Source organism: Leptopilina heterotoma, unplaced genomic scaffold (assembly GCF_015476425.1).
Source record: "Leptopilina heterotoma isolate Lh14 unplaced genomic scaffold, ASM1547642v1 Lhet_164, whole genome shotgun sequence".
Taxonomy (NCBI): Eukaryota; Metazoa; Arthropoda; class Insecta; order Hymenoptera; family Figitidae; genus Leptopilina; species Leptopilina heterotoma.
The window spans coordinates 718,589-737,368 of NW_025110880.1; the positions used below are offsets into that span (position 1 = coordinate 718,589).

At 22.7% G+C, this 18,780-nt stretch overlaps 2 protein-coding genes across 7 annotated transcripts in view; one reads left to right on the forward strand and one right to left on the reverse strand.

The window, feature by feature from the left end:
- Nucleotides 1-18,780, reverse strand: part of LOC122499063 — a 693,598-nt gene that overhangs the window by 118,886 nt on the left and 555,932 nt on the right. For 3 of the 5 annotated variants that reach the window (XR_006301297.1, XM_043607134.1, XM_043607133.1), the window contains one exon: nucleotides 18,467-18,510. The exons of 1 other annotated variant lie outside the window; for it this stretch is intronic. The gene's annotated coding sequence lies outside the window, so the exon portion shown is untranslated. Of the gene's footprint in view, nucleotides 1-16,302; nucleotides 16,597-18,466; nucleotides 18,511-18,780 lie in introns of those variants that run through there. One more of the 5 variants, XR_006301296.1, reaches the window with a different exon arrangement.
- Nucleotides 1-18,780, forward strand: part of LOC122499061 — a 365,723-nt gene that overhangs the window by 74,624 nt on the left and 272,319 nt on the right. The gene's annotated exons all lie outside the window — the stretch shown is intronic.

The window sequence follows — 18,780 nt, forward strand, 5'->3', positions numbered from 1 at the left end:
GAAATTAAATATTTTAAAAAGTTTTTAATACAATTCTTCGTCAAAATTAAATTTTAAGAAGCAGTCAATATTATTTATTTTTGTATTTAAATAATTGATTTCTCGTAGAATTAAATTTTTATTTTTTGTAATTTTAACTAACAATTCTGTAGAATTAATTTTTTTGAAAAAGTTTAATTGAATAATAATTGATATTATTGATTTAAAGTAGAATTTTAGTTAAAAATTCTAGAAAATGTTAATTGAATTGAAATGATACAAATAATTTTGAAGAAATTACAGTAACAATATTCTTGTAGGGGAACATAGTCTAGGTCGGCCACCTTTTTGACTTTTGTTTATAACTTTTTTTTAAAAATGAATTTGGACAATTGAAGTATATGGTTGGAAAGTCCTGTTTAATAGGAACATTTTTTCTGTACAAAGTAAATTGACAGGTTTAAAAATGAAAAAGTTATAAAGATTTAAAAAAAAAAAAAATTTGTAGTCCAGGTTGGCCATTACAGTCAAGGTCGGCCATGTTTAAAATTCAAAGGGCATTAATCTTTAAAAAATAAAATAACATGTTTGGAGTTACGGAAAATTCATTCTTTATTGTTTACAGTTTGTAACTTAATGAAATAACAAAATAATAACAATAAACAATATAAAAAAATAAATATAAATAAAAAAAAGTTTTGCACTAAAATATTAATAAAATTAAATAAAAATATTAATAAGATGATCAATTATATTATGAGTTATACAGAATTGCAGTTTTTGCAAATGAAGTAGCTCGTCCTCAACTTTGCGCATTTTAAACACATAGTGGCCGACCTTGACAGTAAGTAACATTACCGAATTGTTGTAACCATAAAGAAATACGTTTCGGGATTCGATTTTTTACTTTGTTTTCCTTTCAACCATGAGTCCCACAAATTTTCTGCATACTTGCCTTGACGATTCAATTTGTTTTTTATCTTTTATTAATGGTTTTTCACATTATGCACAAAACTTTTTTTGAGCTTTTTTTGTACCGACGTCACAGAAAACACAATTTTCGATTTTCCGAAAATGTAATTGAACAAAAAGTTAGGTTTCACTAAGACAAGCCTCGACAAATATTCGCGTAGGTGGCGCTAGTGAACTTGACAAAAAAACGCGAGTGGCCTACCTAGACAGTAGACCAACCTTGACTACATTCCCCTATAATAAAATAATGATTTTGTCAGTCGGTCAACTTTAATTATTATAAAAGTGATTCATTTCTTTATGTTTTATAATAATATTCTTATGAGTTGTTCAATTTGAAAAGGTTTGAATTTGAAATTTTTGAACATGTTAATTCCAATAAAAAAATTATTAAATATTTATTTTAAATAAAACTATTGATGTTTTCGAATAATTTTACTTTTGAAGAAATTTGTAAATAAATTTAACAGAACATTTTTTTTGAGTATCTAATAATTTTTAGAGTGAATCAGAATATTCTTTAGAGTCAGGAAAAAAGTCAAAGTTGTGTTTAGAAATCAGGGAAAAGTCAGGGAAAAATAAAGTTAAATTTTTTTGGGAACCCTGTATAAATAAATTATATTTTTATCTTTATTTAACCAATTTTTATGGTCCCCTAAAAGTCCCCTATTTTTTAATTTTCAGTCCCCTATTTCCCCTAAAATACTTTTTAGGGGGACTGTGAAGCCTGAATACGCACAAAAATTATAATTTTGTTTTTTTTAAACTGTTTATTGTGATTATAATTATAATCGTAATTAAACAGATGGAAATAATTTATTATCCTTATTCCAATAAGAAAAGTTATTGATTAATATTATTTTTCTCCATAAAACAAAAATTACTGGTGAAAAAAAAAGTATCGTAAAATAGTTAGAAATTTCTGTATATATTCCTTGTCAGTGGTACTAATTCGACTGTTATTTATGTTATCGTAATTAATGGTTGGATTTGATGAAAAAAAAAGGAACAATTTTTCGACTTTCGTAACTAAATTATCCTGCCATGGAGCTCTGTTGTGAGCGCTTGAAAATCTCAGAGGGGCTTTGCCCTTCCGCCAAATTGAACGTTACGGTTGGGAATTCACGAGAAACTTTTTTTCGTGCAGGGTGTGAAGACAGCTATATAGTATGTATGTATACAAGAACAGAGGAAAAAGGGGACTCAAATGGGAATTGAAGTTTCCGAGGTAGGCTTTACTTTTTCACGCACTGAAAGTCGACTATCTGATGCGAAAACAAACTCGAAAAAAATATAGGGATGAGTCTCAAACTTATTTTTCACTCATCAATTATATAAGCCTCTCGCAATATATATAGCGACAAATTTACGCTCCATTCATTACTGTACATGAATTTGTTAATATTCGATTATTTTTTTCACGCGAATACTTTTACGAAAAGAATATAAAAAAAGTAATCTAAAGAAAAATTTTTTTTATTTCTTCCAAAGTAGGAAATTAATTAAAATAATAAATGTACTGTAAATCGTGTTTATACTGCAAAATTTAACGTGTCCCCAGTAATTTTAATTTAATTCTAATTGAATTATACATTACAAATAAGAAAGTATATTTGAAAAATAATTTAATTTTAATAATACTAATTAATTAGTAACTTAATCTTTTACGTGATTATCCGAATATTTTTGTTTTATTTACCTTTTACCTATTTACTCTTTTAATAATACTAATAATAATAATAATTAACAAATTGAGAAAAAGTGAGTAAAAATTTATTGAACACAAAAAAAAATTTAATTAGTAACCTGATCAAAGTAGAATTTAGAATTTTTTTATCATTTTATTTTAAAGTGAAAGTGAAAAAGCGAGAATTGAAATTGTAATATGAAAGTAGTATTGTCTATATTATTTGTATCGCTATTGAGAATTTTTATTCAAATTTGCCTCGAGCAAAACATCATGTCCTCGGGAATTTCAAGTGTCGCTGAGAGAAATACTCTAACTATTGCTACTATCCCAGTATGGAGAGTCAGACTACTGAAATTCTCATGAATGCATTTCTTCTATTGCACAAAAAAAGTCGCAATGCATTCTTCGCAAGGGAAACAACAACATTTACGTAAATCTTAATAGTAAGTTATTATTATTACTATTAGTTTTTTATTTTATTAATATTTTAAATAAATTTAATAAATTTGTATTAATTATTAATTTTTTATTTTTATTTATTTGCCTTTTAAAAAAATAATAAATAAAATAATAAATTATAAGTATTATTATTCATATTATTAATAACAACAACAATAATAATAATAATAATAATAATAATAATAATATAATGATAATATCTAATAATAATAACATTATTATCTCCAATAAATTCATTTTTTTTTAAATAAAACCAAAAAGCAGAAAAATAAAAAATTCATGGAAATCGAGCTCAACATAAAAATAACAAAGCTATTTATTTTATATATATACATATATATTGATAGACGTATGAATGTTTGATGAAACGCCCCGTTAGGAGAGATTGAAATACGAGAATTCAAAAATGCTGATAATAAAGCGACTCAGCAAGAGGATTACTGAAAGAAAAGACGAAAAAGCCCAGGCATAAAGGAGCGTTATTACATTCTTGGGATAAATTCTTTATGTATAAAAGTAATAATAGAAGAGAATGAATCTTATAACTTTGAAATTGAAGACAATAGGTAAACAAAAATTCCAAGCAATAGTTAATACAAAAAAAGACAAAAAAAATTTAAAACATATTCTTTTTTTCATTTCTTTAAATCTTATTTCGATGTTCTCCTCTGAACAGAAAAATTTCTCGAGAAGTGCCCTCTGGAATTTTCATAGAAATTCCATAGAAATTCTTTCATAATATTTCCATGAAAGTTAGTTTGAAAAATTTGAAAATAATTTTTAATAATTTTTAAATAATAAATAAAAAAAAAAAATTTCCTGTTTATTCAAAGTAAATTATTTTGTTAAAATAAAATGCTAATCAATAAAAATATACTGAACAATTTTTTTTCTTCTACATCAAACGTATCATTTAGTGGGAACAATAACATTTTTCTTGTTGGCCTTACATTCAAGTAAAGTAGTTATTTTGAAAATTGCAGATTAAAAAAAATTTTTTTTTTCAAAGAATAAATAAGGTTGGACCTTTCTTGGATAAGGTTTCAACCCTGACTATGTTCCTCTAAATATTTCTACTAATTCTGAATAATATTCCACTGAACCACCTACCAAAAAATTTAAAATTTAACGACTTTCAAAAATTTTTGGTCGATATTTTGAATTTTTTATTCTCTACAAAAAATTCGGATTCAACGATCCAAAAAATATACAATATGACAATATCATGTTCTTTCAAACAGAAATTTTTTTTGTACATTTGTGAATGTAAACTTTACAAAATTGTATCTATGTGTCATATAAAATTGTCTACTGTCAAATAAAATCTATCATTTAATAGAAAAAAATTGACTTTAATCAATTCTGAAAATTGTTTAAATTTTTTTTTATCAAATTACATCCCCTTCTTAAAATTTTGATAGAATATTTCTACATTATTCCATAGAATATTCAAAAGGCCGGACACTTTAATATTCTTGAAACTAAAATAAAATATTTTAAGGGGCATTGTTTCATTCAAAATTTCAAATTGACATAACTTGTAGAAGAATAAGGTTATTTTAATTTTTATGTGAATTTTAAAGCACTTTTTGTGCACTTTTCAATTTTAAAACTCTTTAAATTAAATTATTTAACCCCTCTTTTTTCAAAACTAAACCTTATTTTTCAATTTTTACAGAAACTAGGTACTTGTTTTTATTTTTTTTTATCTTGTTTTTCTTTTTATTGGAAAGCTCGAAAGCTGAGATATTTTCCAGTAAATTTAAAAAAATAGGATTTTCTTGAAATCCCATTGTTTGTACACTTTTAGAATTTATAAAATTGAAAAAAATCTCAGCTTTCCAGTGGAAATGATAAAAAATGAGAAAAGAGGTAGTTTTTGTGAAAATTGTAAAAAAAGGTTTATTTTTTAAAATAAAGGTTAACATTTTTTTTTTGAAAAATTAGTTTTTGAATTGAAAAGTACACAAAAAATGCTTTGCAATTCACTATAAAAAATTTGATAACTGTCAAAGTTTTATAGAAATAATACTGATTTGAAATTAATAATTTCGCTGAAAACAGCATAACTGCAATCCCCATAATTAATACAATTACTTTTTATAAAAGTTGATATTTTAGGATTTTATTACTTTTATACAAACCATAGAGCTCGAACTAAATCCGAAAATCCCGTAAAGATCCGTAAATTTACTTAAAGTCTGTAAAAATAAGTTTTTTAAAAAAAAACGTCCGTAAAGTCAGTTATTTATTTGAAAAAGTACGAAAAGTTCGTAAATTGCACGATATATTTTGGAGAAATTACAAATGTTTGTAGAAATTCAATTATTTTAAAAAGTAATAAAAAATTCCTCGTAGAAATTCAATTATGCTCAAATTTTTTTTAAATTATCGTAAAAATTGAAATTATATTTATAAATAATATAATTCTTTTCCAAAATTCAATTATTTTCGAAAATTTTAATAACATTTTTGGCAAAATTTCATTTATTTTCAAAAATTTCTCAAAAGAATTTAAATTTATAAAAAAAAATTAATAACATTCTACGCAAACATTTAATTATTTTCATAATTAATAAAAGTCTCCCTGGAACTCAAATATTTACAATTTTTTAATAAATTTCTTCGCAATAATTCAATTATTTTCATAAATAACAAAAATTTCGTAGGGATTCAATAATTTTCATAAAATAGGTAATAAAATTATTTTTAGGAATTCAATAATTGTTTTCATAAATAATAAAACTCATCGCAGAATTTCAATTATTTTTAATACACGCGTTAATTGAATTCCTCGAAAAATGTAATTTATTCTTAAAAATTTTATTGAAATTCGTCAAAAGAATTCAATTATGTAAAAATTTGTTGAAAAAATTCTTTATGAGAATACGATTTTAAGAAAAATTCAATTATTTATTTTTGTATTTAAATAATTGAATTCTCGTAGAATTTTCTAATAAAAATGGATTGAAATATGAATTTCAGTTAAAATTTTAGATAATAATTTGAATATTTAAAGCATTATAGCGTGGATTTTAAGAAATAATTGAATTTTGAGGTATCAAATTAAAATCTTTGAAAATTTGAATTTTCAATAATTTTAACTAACAATTCTGTAGAATTAATTTTTTTGAAAAAGTTAAATTGAATTTTCTTGAAATTATTATTTGAAGTACTTATTTTCTAATATATATATTTAAGTAAAGAATTTCCGAATAATCGAAGTTTTGTAAAATTTAGCAGCATATGACTGTTAGAAATTCAATGGTAATTTTTTCGACCACTTTTCTCTTTAAAACAGCATGTGATTGTTAGGCTCTCAATGGTAATTTTTTCAACCACTTTTCTCTTCAAATATTTAATAAATTGAGCTGAAATTTTGTACAAAAGTCTAAAATACAATAAAGAAGGGCAGTGATGTGCAAAAGTTTTAATATTTTTAAAATCAATTATTACAAATTACTTTAAAATTATCAGTTGTCACGGTCACTTCTAATCAATTTCTCGTCTTTACCGATTTCAAAATGTTTTTTTCATAATTTATTTTTGAATTATCAAAACTTTTGCACATAACTGCCCTTCTTTATTATATTTTAGAGTTATTCACAAAAAACTAGCTTAATTTATTTAATATTTTAAGAAAAAAGTGGTCGAAAAAATTAACATTGAATTTCTAACAGTCGCATGCTGATATCGACTGCTCCGAGTCGAGGACTCGAAGTGATCAATATCTTCATGTCTTATAATTATGAAAAAATTTCATTTAAAATTTTAAATAAAATTTTCTCTTATTTGACTCGGACTGGTTATATTTTTGTCAGTGAAAAAAAAATGTTAAATTGAATTTAAAAAAAAAATTTTTTTTAAATAAAATAATTTAATTATTAATTTAATTTAAATTTAATTTTAAATTTAAATTTACCCTTGATCGTTTCACGTGGAATTGCTCATATGTGAAAAAGTTAAGTTTTTAAGGAAGAGAGGATGCGAGAGAGAAAAATGTTTGTGAAGAATTGCGCCGAAGCAAAGGAGATAGGTAGAGCTTCATCGTGAAATTTCAAATATTTTTCCATCACGAGGGAGACATTGGGCCAACTTTTTAAACTGTCGTTAGGAAGAAGCGACAAACCATCTCTATCTTCTCGACGCCCTCATCTTTTCAACCCCTAGTGACCACTCCTCTCTTTCTCTCTCTCTCACTCACTCACTCACTCTCTCTCTCTCTCTTTTTCCTTCGCGAGAACATTTACCCCGCTTGGCGCGCCACGAAAGACTCGTAGGTTCAATGGGTGCGAACAGAAGGTGCGGGGAAATGAAGACTGAACTTTTAAAGTTTTCCGGAAACTCCACTTTTTTCTAATTCACACAAGAAACCAAGTTATAACCGCCAAGGAAATGTTTCTTTTCCAAGGCAAAAAAAAAGAATCGGTTACCTGTATTAAAAAAAATAAATTTTTCTTTATGATTTTAATCAAAAAATAGCAAATTTTTTCTCACAAATCGTATTTTTTGAAAATATAAAAACTTTTATATTTCATTAGTTTTCTGAACCATTTGGTGCATTTTTATTTATTTATATTTCAATATTCTGTTAGTTATCTTTTTTCTTCCTTATTTTCGTTTTATTGAATTTTTTTTTTTTTTTTTTGCATTTTATTTCTATATTTCAAAGTTTAATCTAACATTTCCAGAATATATGCTGTTTTTTTGCTTTTCGCTTAAAAATGAAAAGATTTATGAAAAAAAGCGTAATACACAGGCAAAAGTAGTGGAAATTCAGAGAAAAAGTATTTTGTAAAAATGCAGAACTTTATATACGTATATAAAAAAAATACACGTACATGTTTCGTTTCTTTGTAGTAAAAAAAGAATTTCTTTCTGGTGGAAAATAGAGGATTGAAATGGATTCTCACCGGAGATTTAGTAACAAGGAGAAAACGAAAAGATTGACGGGTTCAGCTCGTTACTTTGGCTTTCGCGTTCGATAACGTCCCCAATTTACAATTGTACCCTTTCAGATATCTTCTTTTCTCTGCTGATCCCTTTTTTCAGCTTCTGCTTTCATTTGCCTCCATTAGAATTCCTCAACTCTAACGTCAGAGAGGTAAACTTTTTTATTTTACAACAATATAACAAGTTCTTGGAAAAATCGACTTAATTTTTTCACTTCTTCTAAAACAAGGGAACATTTTATTAAACCCAAAAAAAATTAACATAAACCAGTATTTACAATTAAAATAAAGTAAGACTCGTTTTTGAAACTGAAATAAAGAAAATAATTGAAAATCTTTTTGAAAATAATTGAATTTTATGACGAATTCAATTATTTTCAATAATTGTAATAAAAAACATCGTAAAAAATTCAATTATTTTTATATAGTTCATAAAATTCTTATCAAGATTTCACTTATTTTCAATATTGTATTGAATTTAATTGATTTCTTCAAAAATTTCAATTATTCTTAAAAATTTTGTAAAAATTCTCCTAGAAAATTCAATTATTTTTAAAAAAAATTGAATTTTTCACAGGAGTTCAATTATTTAAAAAACTTTTAATAAAATCCAATTCAAGAACTCAATTATTTTCAAAAATATTGAAATTTTCGCTAGAATTCAATTATTTTAATTAGTATTTTAATTGCATTCTAGGGAAAATTAAATTATTTTTAAATATTTTTTTTAAATTCTTCGAAAGAATTCAATAATATCAATAAACAGTAAATTTTTCCACAGGAATTCTATTATTTTAAATACAATTTTAATAAAATTTTTCTCAAAAATTTACTTATTTTTTAAAATTTTGCAGAAATAATAAATTTTTTTGTCAAGGATTCAATTATTTAAAAAAGTTTTATCAACATTTTTGCAAAAAATTGAATTCTTTCGAGAAAATATAATTAAAATTGTATTGAAAATAATTTAATTTTTGTAAAGATTTTTATTAAAATTCTTTAAAATAATGCATTTTTTAAAAATAATTTTTACTGTAAATTTTGAAAATGATTGAATTTTAAGAAGAATTTCTTTTAAGTTTTTAAAATAATCGTGTTATTCATTGTAATAACAATTTTCCTATTAAATTATATTAAAATTATTCATACAAAATTAAATTCTTTTAAACAATTTTATGAAAGTTTTTGTAAGTAAATTTTTTAAAGTAATTTTAATTGAAAGTTTTCAAAATAATTGAAATCTACAAAGAATGTTATTAAAAACTTTTGAAAACAATTGAAGTGTTTAGAAAAATTTTATTACAATTTTTAAAAATAATTTAACCTGTTAGAGAAAATTTATTAAAATTATCTTGAATATAAATGAATATTTTCCCAGAAATTTAATTAAAATTGTATTGAAAATAATTGAATTTCTCAGAAGAATTTTATTTAGAAAAATAATTTAATTCTTGCCAAGAATTTTAGAATTTATAAAAATAATTTAATTTGTTTCGAAGAATTTTTTATCAGAATTGTTGAAAATAATTGAATTTTTATTAAAACTCTTGAAAAATAATTGAATTTTTTCGAAACATTTTATTATTTATAAAAATAATTGAATTTCTTTGTAGAATTTTTATTATTTATAAAAATATTTTAATTTTTGCCAAGAATTTTTTTTGTTTATGAAAATGATTAAATTCTTGACAAGAATTTTACAATTTATAAAAATAATTGAATTGTTTCAAAGAATTTTTTATTAGAATTGTTGAAAATAATTGAATGTTTTCGAAACATTTTATTATTTATGAAAATAATTGAATTTTTCTATAGAATATTATTATTTATGAATATTATTAAATTCTTGCAAAAGGATTTTACAATTCATAAAAGTAATTGAATTGTTTCAAAGGATTTTATCTGAATTTTTGAAAATAGTTGAATTTTTTGAAGGAATTTTATTAAAAATTTTGAAAATAAAGTTTTTTTAAAAAGAATTTTATCAAAATTGTTGAAAATAATTCAATTGATATTCAAATTCTTGAAAATAATTGAATTTAATTAATATTTTTAAAAATAATTGTATTCTTTCGAGAAATTTTATTAAAATTGTATTGAAAATAATTGAATTGCTTTAAAAAATTTTGTTATTCATGAGAATAATGAAATGCTTGCGATAAATTTTATTCACAATTCTTGAGTAATAATAAACAAGAATATTTAATATTATTTACCTAATAAGTGAATTCTTTAAATTTAAAATCTGTAATAATTTAAAAATTGATATTTATTCTTGAAAATATAAAATTTTTTAATTTACAAAATAATAATGGAATACCGCGTTTCGAGCTTATCATTTTGCTATAGTTTTATGAAACTAAAATGAAAACAAAAGAAATAAAAATAGAGATAAATGAAAAGAAGAGAATTTCATAAACCCAAAAAAATCGTAATAAAAAAAAAGAAGAAAAGTAAATAAAAAGGATAAAATAAGATTGGAGGTGGTGAAAAAAAATAAAAAAAATCACTTTTAGCTTAGATTCACAACACGTGTGCCGGTTGCGCTTGTAAATTTTCCTTTAAGTAAGTAAACCAGATCCGTTCTTCCATAGCTTAACACGACTCTCTGGATCACGCACTTTACCACAAACTTCGACCAACTTCGACGAAGTCTCCGCTCGTATACTAGGACCAGGTGTGCCCACTTTCAGAGAGAACTTTGACGTGTATTATGCTCGTTAAGTTGCACCCAAAGCCTTCCTTCCTTACTTCCTTCCTTCCCACAAAACCCATACCAATCTAACGAGAAAAACTTTTCAAAACTGGGGCAATTTGTTTACAACAAAAAAAGAATGAGAAAAAATGAAGGCAAAGAGAAACAAAAAATTAAAAATGTCAACCAATCATTTATCTAAATTGACAAAAATTATAAAATTACATTTTTTGATGTATTTCAATATTTTATTTACTTGCAAAATTTTCTATTTTCTACTTAAAAGAAGAAATTTCTCACATTTGATACTCTCACTCCAAAAGTACAAACTTGTAATTCACCACTTTCACTTTAAGAGTAAAATTTATCAGAAGAAGAAAAAATTTTAGGAAAAAGTTTTGACGAAACAAAGCGAAGAGTAACATAGAAAAACTTTTTAATAGACTAAAAGTAACTCTCGCAATAGAAACTATAGAAAGTTATAAAACAAAATAGAAAAAATTTAAAAACGGACAAAAAGTGCCAAAATTCTTACAAGTAAAAAAAATTTTTCTTTTGTAACGAAATTTCTGATAATAACACTGTAAAAAAAATTTATTTTAAAATGATAGTTTTTGGCTAAAACAACTTACATCAGGCTATTGTCTTAATTTCAAAGTGCTAGAATATAGCTCAATTTTTATTTTCCGAATCTTTATTTTACCGAAATTCTTTTTATCTAGTAAGTATTTAATTATAATTGTCTTTAAATCAAAATAATAATTTACAGAAACATTATGTTTTCGAATGACCGAATGACACAATTTTTTATTAAATTAATTTGAAAAAAATTAATTTAAAAAAATTAATTTGAAAAGCTTAATTTCAGATTAGAAATGTTATTTTAGGACCTAAAGTTGTCTTGTTTTTATTTTAAGCCCAAAAATGAGTCGAATTTCAGAAAAAATACGTTTAAATTGCAAGAGCTTTAAGACTTTCTTTTTACAGTGAAAATAAGAAAAAAGAAATTTGGAGAAGATTTCGGTGAGTTGAAAGTTACTTCAAGTGGAAAAGAATTATACCAGAAGAATATTTCTTCAAGTAGAAAATGTTTGTCATACAAAAATTACCTACATAAAAGAAAAATGGTTAATTTTTGTTATAATTTTATTATTTTATCCACTTATTAATATTTATATTCGGTAATCCAAAAATACAGAAAATTTTTCAATTTAGTTGTTTCGATCAAAATTACGCAGGACTTAATTATCTAAATTTTTTTTTTTAAATTATAAGCAAAGTTTAAAATGTGATCCAACCCGGACTATATTTTCCTATTTAAAATCATTTTAATTAATTTTAATTTAATTATTTTTAATTATTTTTTTTAAATTACTCTCAATTCTTTTAATCATTTTTAAAAAACTGACTATTAATATTATTAATGCGTAACAAATTTAAAAATGATTTTGTTTTAAAAATTTATTTTACTACTATTAGAAAAGCTACTGCGATAATTTAGTAAATGTCTGACTAAAATAAACTTGTACTACTTAGACTACAGAAAATTAAACATTCTTGTCTAATTAATGGGAGGTTTTGGATACATTTTTAACTATATTAATTAAATAATTTAAATCTTCTATAAAATTATTTTTATAGTAATTTTTTGAGAGGAATTTAATGGTCAGAAAATAAAATCTGTCAGAAAATATTTTGACCCCTTTTGGGTCATTTTTCTTACACAGAAAAAAATATGTGTTAAATTTGTTGCGAGTAGTTTCCAGATGGTGTTGTTTTAATTTTAATTTTAATTAATTTAACACCATCTAGTGTTAATTTAACACTCTTTAGTGTTATTTTAACACCAATGAAGTGCTAAAATCACACAGTATCTGTTAAAAATGTTGCGTGTTGTTTTAACACTAATTTTAGTGTTTAAATAACACTTCTTTTTTCCTGTGTAAAAATCTAATATTTTTAAAATCCATCCGTAATTTTGTAGAAAATATGTTTTTGTATCCACAAAAAATTGCCGAATGAAAAATGTATTTTTACTATTTTTGAACATTTTTTTCAAAAAAATATTATTTTTAGGTTAAAAATGCTAAAAAATAATTATAGTGAAGGAGAATAAAATGAAAAAAAATTAAAAATACTAATTTTTTATCCAATTTTTTTTTAATGAAAATTTACTTGTTTATTTTTTTTCTAAATAATTTCAAATCATAACTTTTTAAAATAAGAAATATAAAATATAAAAAGCTGTTTTTTTCGAAAAAATGCTTCAAAAATAGTTAAAATCATTTTTTTTTATTCGGCAATTTTCTTGTGGATACAAAAATATATTTTCTATAAAATCACAGATGGATTTTAAAATCTATCAATTTTTAAGAAAAATAAAAATTCAAAAAGGGTGAAAATACTTTCTGACCATTGAATTCTTCTCAAAAAAAAAAAATAATAATAATTTTATGGATAATTTAAATCTTTTTCTTAGTATGATTAAAAATGTAGACGAACCCTCCCTATAAAAGTAACTATTATTTAGAATTACTTACTAATTTTTTACAGTTGTTAAATTGAAATTTAATGTCGTAATAAACAAATTTAAAATGACGGTGTCTATATAACCTCTCAATATAGTGGGAAAGTTTTAAATATGTATTTCGAATAAAATACAATACTCGATGGTCTGACTAAAATATACTTATACTACTTATTATATGTAGAATGTAAAAAATTTAACATTTTCATCCTAAATAAACACCTTTATCAGAATTATTATTTTTTTTTTGTTTTTGACGCCATTTGAAGTTTAGTATAACAATAAAAATTTTAAATACAAGATTTTTTCCTCTCTTGATTTTTTTATGCTGTGGAATAAAATTAATAATATCGATTATATTGTTCAAATGTAAAGGAGTTTCAAATTTTTTATTTATCTTTATACGATTTCATATATATCTGCCGTGAAAGGTTCTTATTGCAGCGTACACACTCAACAGTATTGGTCTACTATTGGCATTACAAAGCGTTTGGGTATATCGGAACGCGATAAGGTATTTATCGACCTATATGCAGAATGTGGAATGCAAGTACGTTCTGAAAATTGATGGTCCATTGTGCAAAAGGTGGCTTGTTCTCAGTCCCAACGATATTGAGCGTGAACATTTCATAGGCAGAGGGTTCTCACAACAAGATCTTTAATCGTCTCTAAAATATGTATTTTCACATATATAAAATATACAAACATATTATAATCGCTCAAGTAGTGCAAATAAATCTCAATTTTTAAACTACTGTATTTAAAGTATTTAAACTAATATTTATGTAATATATTTGATAATATATTATTTTTTAGTTAAAAAAAATTTTTAAATCAGTGGAAAATTTATTATCTAGAAAGTGCAATAAAAAGGAAAAAAAAGAAATTGATCGTTAAACGAGTAAAAAATTGTATTTTTTTTCCCTTGCAAAAAAAACTTTTTTTTTCACTTAAATCAAAATCTGTTTGGTAAAAACAAACTTTTTGTGTTACTGATATAAAACTTTTAAGACTCTAAATCATTTTGTCTGACTAAATCCCATTTTTACTACTTAGTTTGGAAATAGCAAGCGTTTAAAATCTTTTTTCTCTCTCTCTCTCACAAACTATATATGAGGGGAAAAAATCTCCCCCTCTAAAAGTTTCTTAAAAATACTCTGTCTGACCGTAAATTACTTTTACCACTGGTCAATAAAATGAAACATAAATTTTTCCTTACTAACATTTAAAAAAAAAAAATTAGAAAATAATTGCAATAATTTTGAAAAGCTTTTATCCCACTATCACCTGAAATTTACTATTAATCTCAAAGTTGCACTTTTCTGTTTTGTATGACTTTATTTATTTTAAACGTACAAAAGAAATTTGACAAAAATCCGTCTCATTAGCAATTGTTTTCGACTACTAATATTAAAATAAAAATAGTAAATTATTCATTAGGTAACAATTTAGTTGATCAGAAAATAGATAATTTATAGTCAGATGAGAATTTTATTTAAGTTTACAATCAGTAGTAAAAAACAGTTAATGTCAGACAAAATTATAGTAAAAATTCATTCGAATTCGTGAAATATTTGTATCAGTAGTAAAAACAAGTCATGTTCAAACGAAAATTGTATTTAATATCAATAAGCAAATATTAAATATATTAAAACTTTAATTTATCAGTAACTAACAATTAATTATTAGTAATTTACAACCTTAAAAAGTAATTACTAATAGTTATTACTAGCTGACTTTTCACTCACTTTTTCGAATAAAATCAGCAATTTTAAAAATAATACAATTATTATCTTTATAAATAAAAAAATTCTTTTTCAAAATTCAATTATTTTCAAAAATTTTAATAAAATTCTTGTCAAAATTTCAATTATTTTCATAAATAATAAAAAATTCATAGGAATCAAAATATTTAAAAATTTTCTATAAGTTTCTTCTTAATAATTCAATTATTTGCAGAAATAATAAAACTCATAGCAGAATTTCAATTGTTTTTCATCCAATTTTAATCAAATTCCTTGAAAAAATGTAACTTCTAGAAAATTTTATTAAAATTCGTCAAAAGTTAAATGATTTTAATATATTTTTTTAATTTTTTTTTTAATTCTACCAATTACCGATAAATGTTGCAAGTATTGTTTTAATATTTGTGTACGGAACCCGCCATTGCAGTGCGAGTACAACTCGCACTTGTCCAATTTTTTATAAATAAAATGGAGAATAATTTGCGTAATAATTTAGATTAGTCAAACGAAATTTGTTATAGAAAAAAGCAAATAACAAACAAAATGGATATATGTTTTATATGTTAGTCATAATTTTTTTTTTTTCTAATTTGTAATATTATTTTCTTATAAATCATGAAAAAATATCAGCATATTTTCGATTTGTCAAACAATAGTTTTTAGAGAAAAAAAAAGGAAAAGCATATACAGAAACTAACTTCAAACTGCGGACAGAATGAACGAAAGAATACGAAGATTAATATAGTTAATTAGTTATTTCAATTTCTAATTACTAATATCCTTACTACTAATAAGATTTAATTCTTATGCAATTACTAATTAATTACATTAATAAAAACATCATGTAATTATTACAAGGAAAAAAATTTATTTTCCATCAAATAATCGGTTACTTGTCTATTATCAATTAAATATTTACTTGAATCAAATAATTTTTATTTAAATCAATTAAATTGTATTTGAACAAAAAATTTGAGTATTTGAAGAAAATATCATTTAATCGGCTCAAAAATTATTTGATTCAAGTAAACATTTAATTGACAATAGTCAATTAATCAGCTATTTGAATAAAAAAAAAAATTTGTTTCAGTATAATTGCATTATTAATTATGTAATAATTAAAATAATATTAATTAATTAATTAATTAATTCTATTATTAAAGCAGATGAAAAACTCTAAAATTGGAACATGTTTCTTATTTCGTTTAATTAATAGTAAAAGTCTTATAATTATAGCTTTAGTGTAAATTTATATAAAAATAAAAAATCCTGTTGATGAAAGAGATGAAAGCTTTTGACAATTTCACATTCTATAAACATGTAGAAAAGTTTATTTGAGAGATTCATGAATCGAAAATGTATTCTATAGTGAATATATATGTATATGATGCACATATTAACTATGCGCCTGATGGTAACGGCAGAGTCACAGTAGTAGTTACATTGAGAACCAATGGTAACCGCAAAATCCGGCATAATACCCAAGCAGCTTTCATAGTCAGACGGAAGTTTTTCCCTTGCCATCTCGCCAAACCATAGTTATTTTGTTGTCCAACTCTGTTTGCGGTATTCATAAGCTGCTTTTTCGGACAATACATCTCTGCATTATTAATAAAGTTTGAGCTTCTATTAAGCCAGGAAAAAGGGAAATTTTCTTAAAAAATAATTCTTTTTTCTATCTAGGAAGAATTATTTCTCAATTCATATCGATGACTTTTTTTTGGTTTTTTGTTTTTTTATTTCAATTTTTATTCAGTAAGTTTTTTTTTAATTATACTTTTTAAACTACTTTTTCTACTTTAAAGAAAGTTTATCAACAAAAACCTTTTTCTTTTATTTGTATAGTCATTTCTTTCTAAAGAAATCTTATTCTACATTAGGTTATATATTTTGTCTGACAATTTACTTTTCTACTTGTATGAAAACTTTTTTTAAAAATTTTTGTCGATAGAACTTTTTTATTGGGGTTAATAATAATTTACTCATTTATATTTTATTCGTTTTTTATTATTTATGTGTTAATTTATTATTAATCTACTAATTTATTTTTAATTCACCAATTTTGTAAATTATTTATTAACTTATTAATTTTTTATTAATTTATTTTTTATTAATAATTTTTTAATTTATTCTGTATCATTTAATATTAATTATTATTTATTATTAATTATTCTCAATATATTATCAAGTCATTCGAGTAACTTTTTATGATGGATAATTAATTTCTCTGTTGAAAGAAACTTTTGTTTGAAAACAACTCTTTTCCCTGATAATATAAATTTAATTTTGTCACACGGCAATAATTACTTTTTATGAAATTAATTTTTGAGGGATTGTAAATTTTCAACTTTCTTTTTGCCTACAATTTTTTCGAGAACTTGTAAAACCACTTTTTTAATTAAGACAAACTAATTTTTTTTACTAAAAATAATTCTTGTCTGACAATAAATTTTCTGTCCATTTTTTTCTATCAATTTTCTACTTGAAGTAAAACAAAAAATTCACAAGTAAGGATTGATAGTAGTAACTTAATTATATTATTATATTATTATTAAATTAAATTAAATTAAATTAAATATTATTAATAAAATTATATTAAAACGATATTATTATTAAAAAATTGAAATAAACTGGTTTTTTTAGTATTATGTATCAATTTTGCATTACTCTAATCAGTTAAAAATTGAAAATTGTTAATTAGTTATCACAGCAATTAATTACAAATAATATTTTATAATAAACAAATAATAATTAAAAAGTAATTGACATTAATAACAATTGCAATGGATAATAATTTATAACAATTGCTTTTAAAAAAAAATGGAAACCATTTGCGTTTAATTATAATTGAAAGTAATTGAAATAAATAATAATTCGAATGAATAATAATTCAAAATAATAGCATTTAATACTAATTTAAAACAATTACTTTTAATAATAATTGAAAATAATTTTTATTTATAACAATTGCAATTAATAATAAATGGAAATATTTGCATTTAATAATAATGGGAAACAATTGCGTTAAATAATAATTAAAAATAATTGCATTCAGTAATAAATTAATTGAAAATAATTGCTTTTAATAATAATTGGAAATAATTGTTATTTATAACAATTGCAATGAATAATAATTAAAAATAATTGCATTTAATTAGAATTAAAAACAATTGCATTTTAATAATTGAAAATAATTGCATTTATTAATAATTGAAAACAATTGCATTCATAATTGAAAACAATTGCATTCATATTTGAAAATAATTTCAATAAATAATAATTGAAAATAATTTCAATTAGTAGTAATTGAAAATAATTTCAATTAGTAGTAATTGAAAATAATTGCAAGTAATAATAATTGGAAATAATCGAAATAAATAATAACAGACACTGATTTTTATAATTTTTATAAATAATATTAAGTACTAATTAATTGCGTTTACTTACAAAGGGAACCTTTGTGACAATAAGTAATCCAAGAAAAAAATCACCTGAAACATAAAAAAGAAAATTTATTATAATAATTTTTTAACGAAAATAACAATTCCCCCTTCACACCATTTACAATGTATTTTTCATACAATCACCCACTGTATTTGCATATTACTTTTTATAAATTTATTTATGTGTATATGTTTATGTATGTACAACGTCAGTGAAGTAAATCAAACCATTCCCAATGTAAATAGATTCCGATCAGGTACTTTGAAAATTACTTAGTCCGAAAGGATCCATCTGGATTTTGAAAAAGTCAAAAGAGC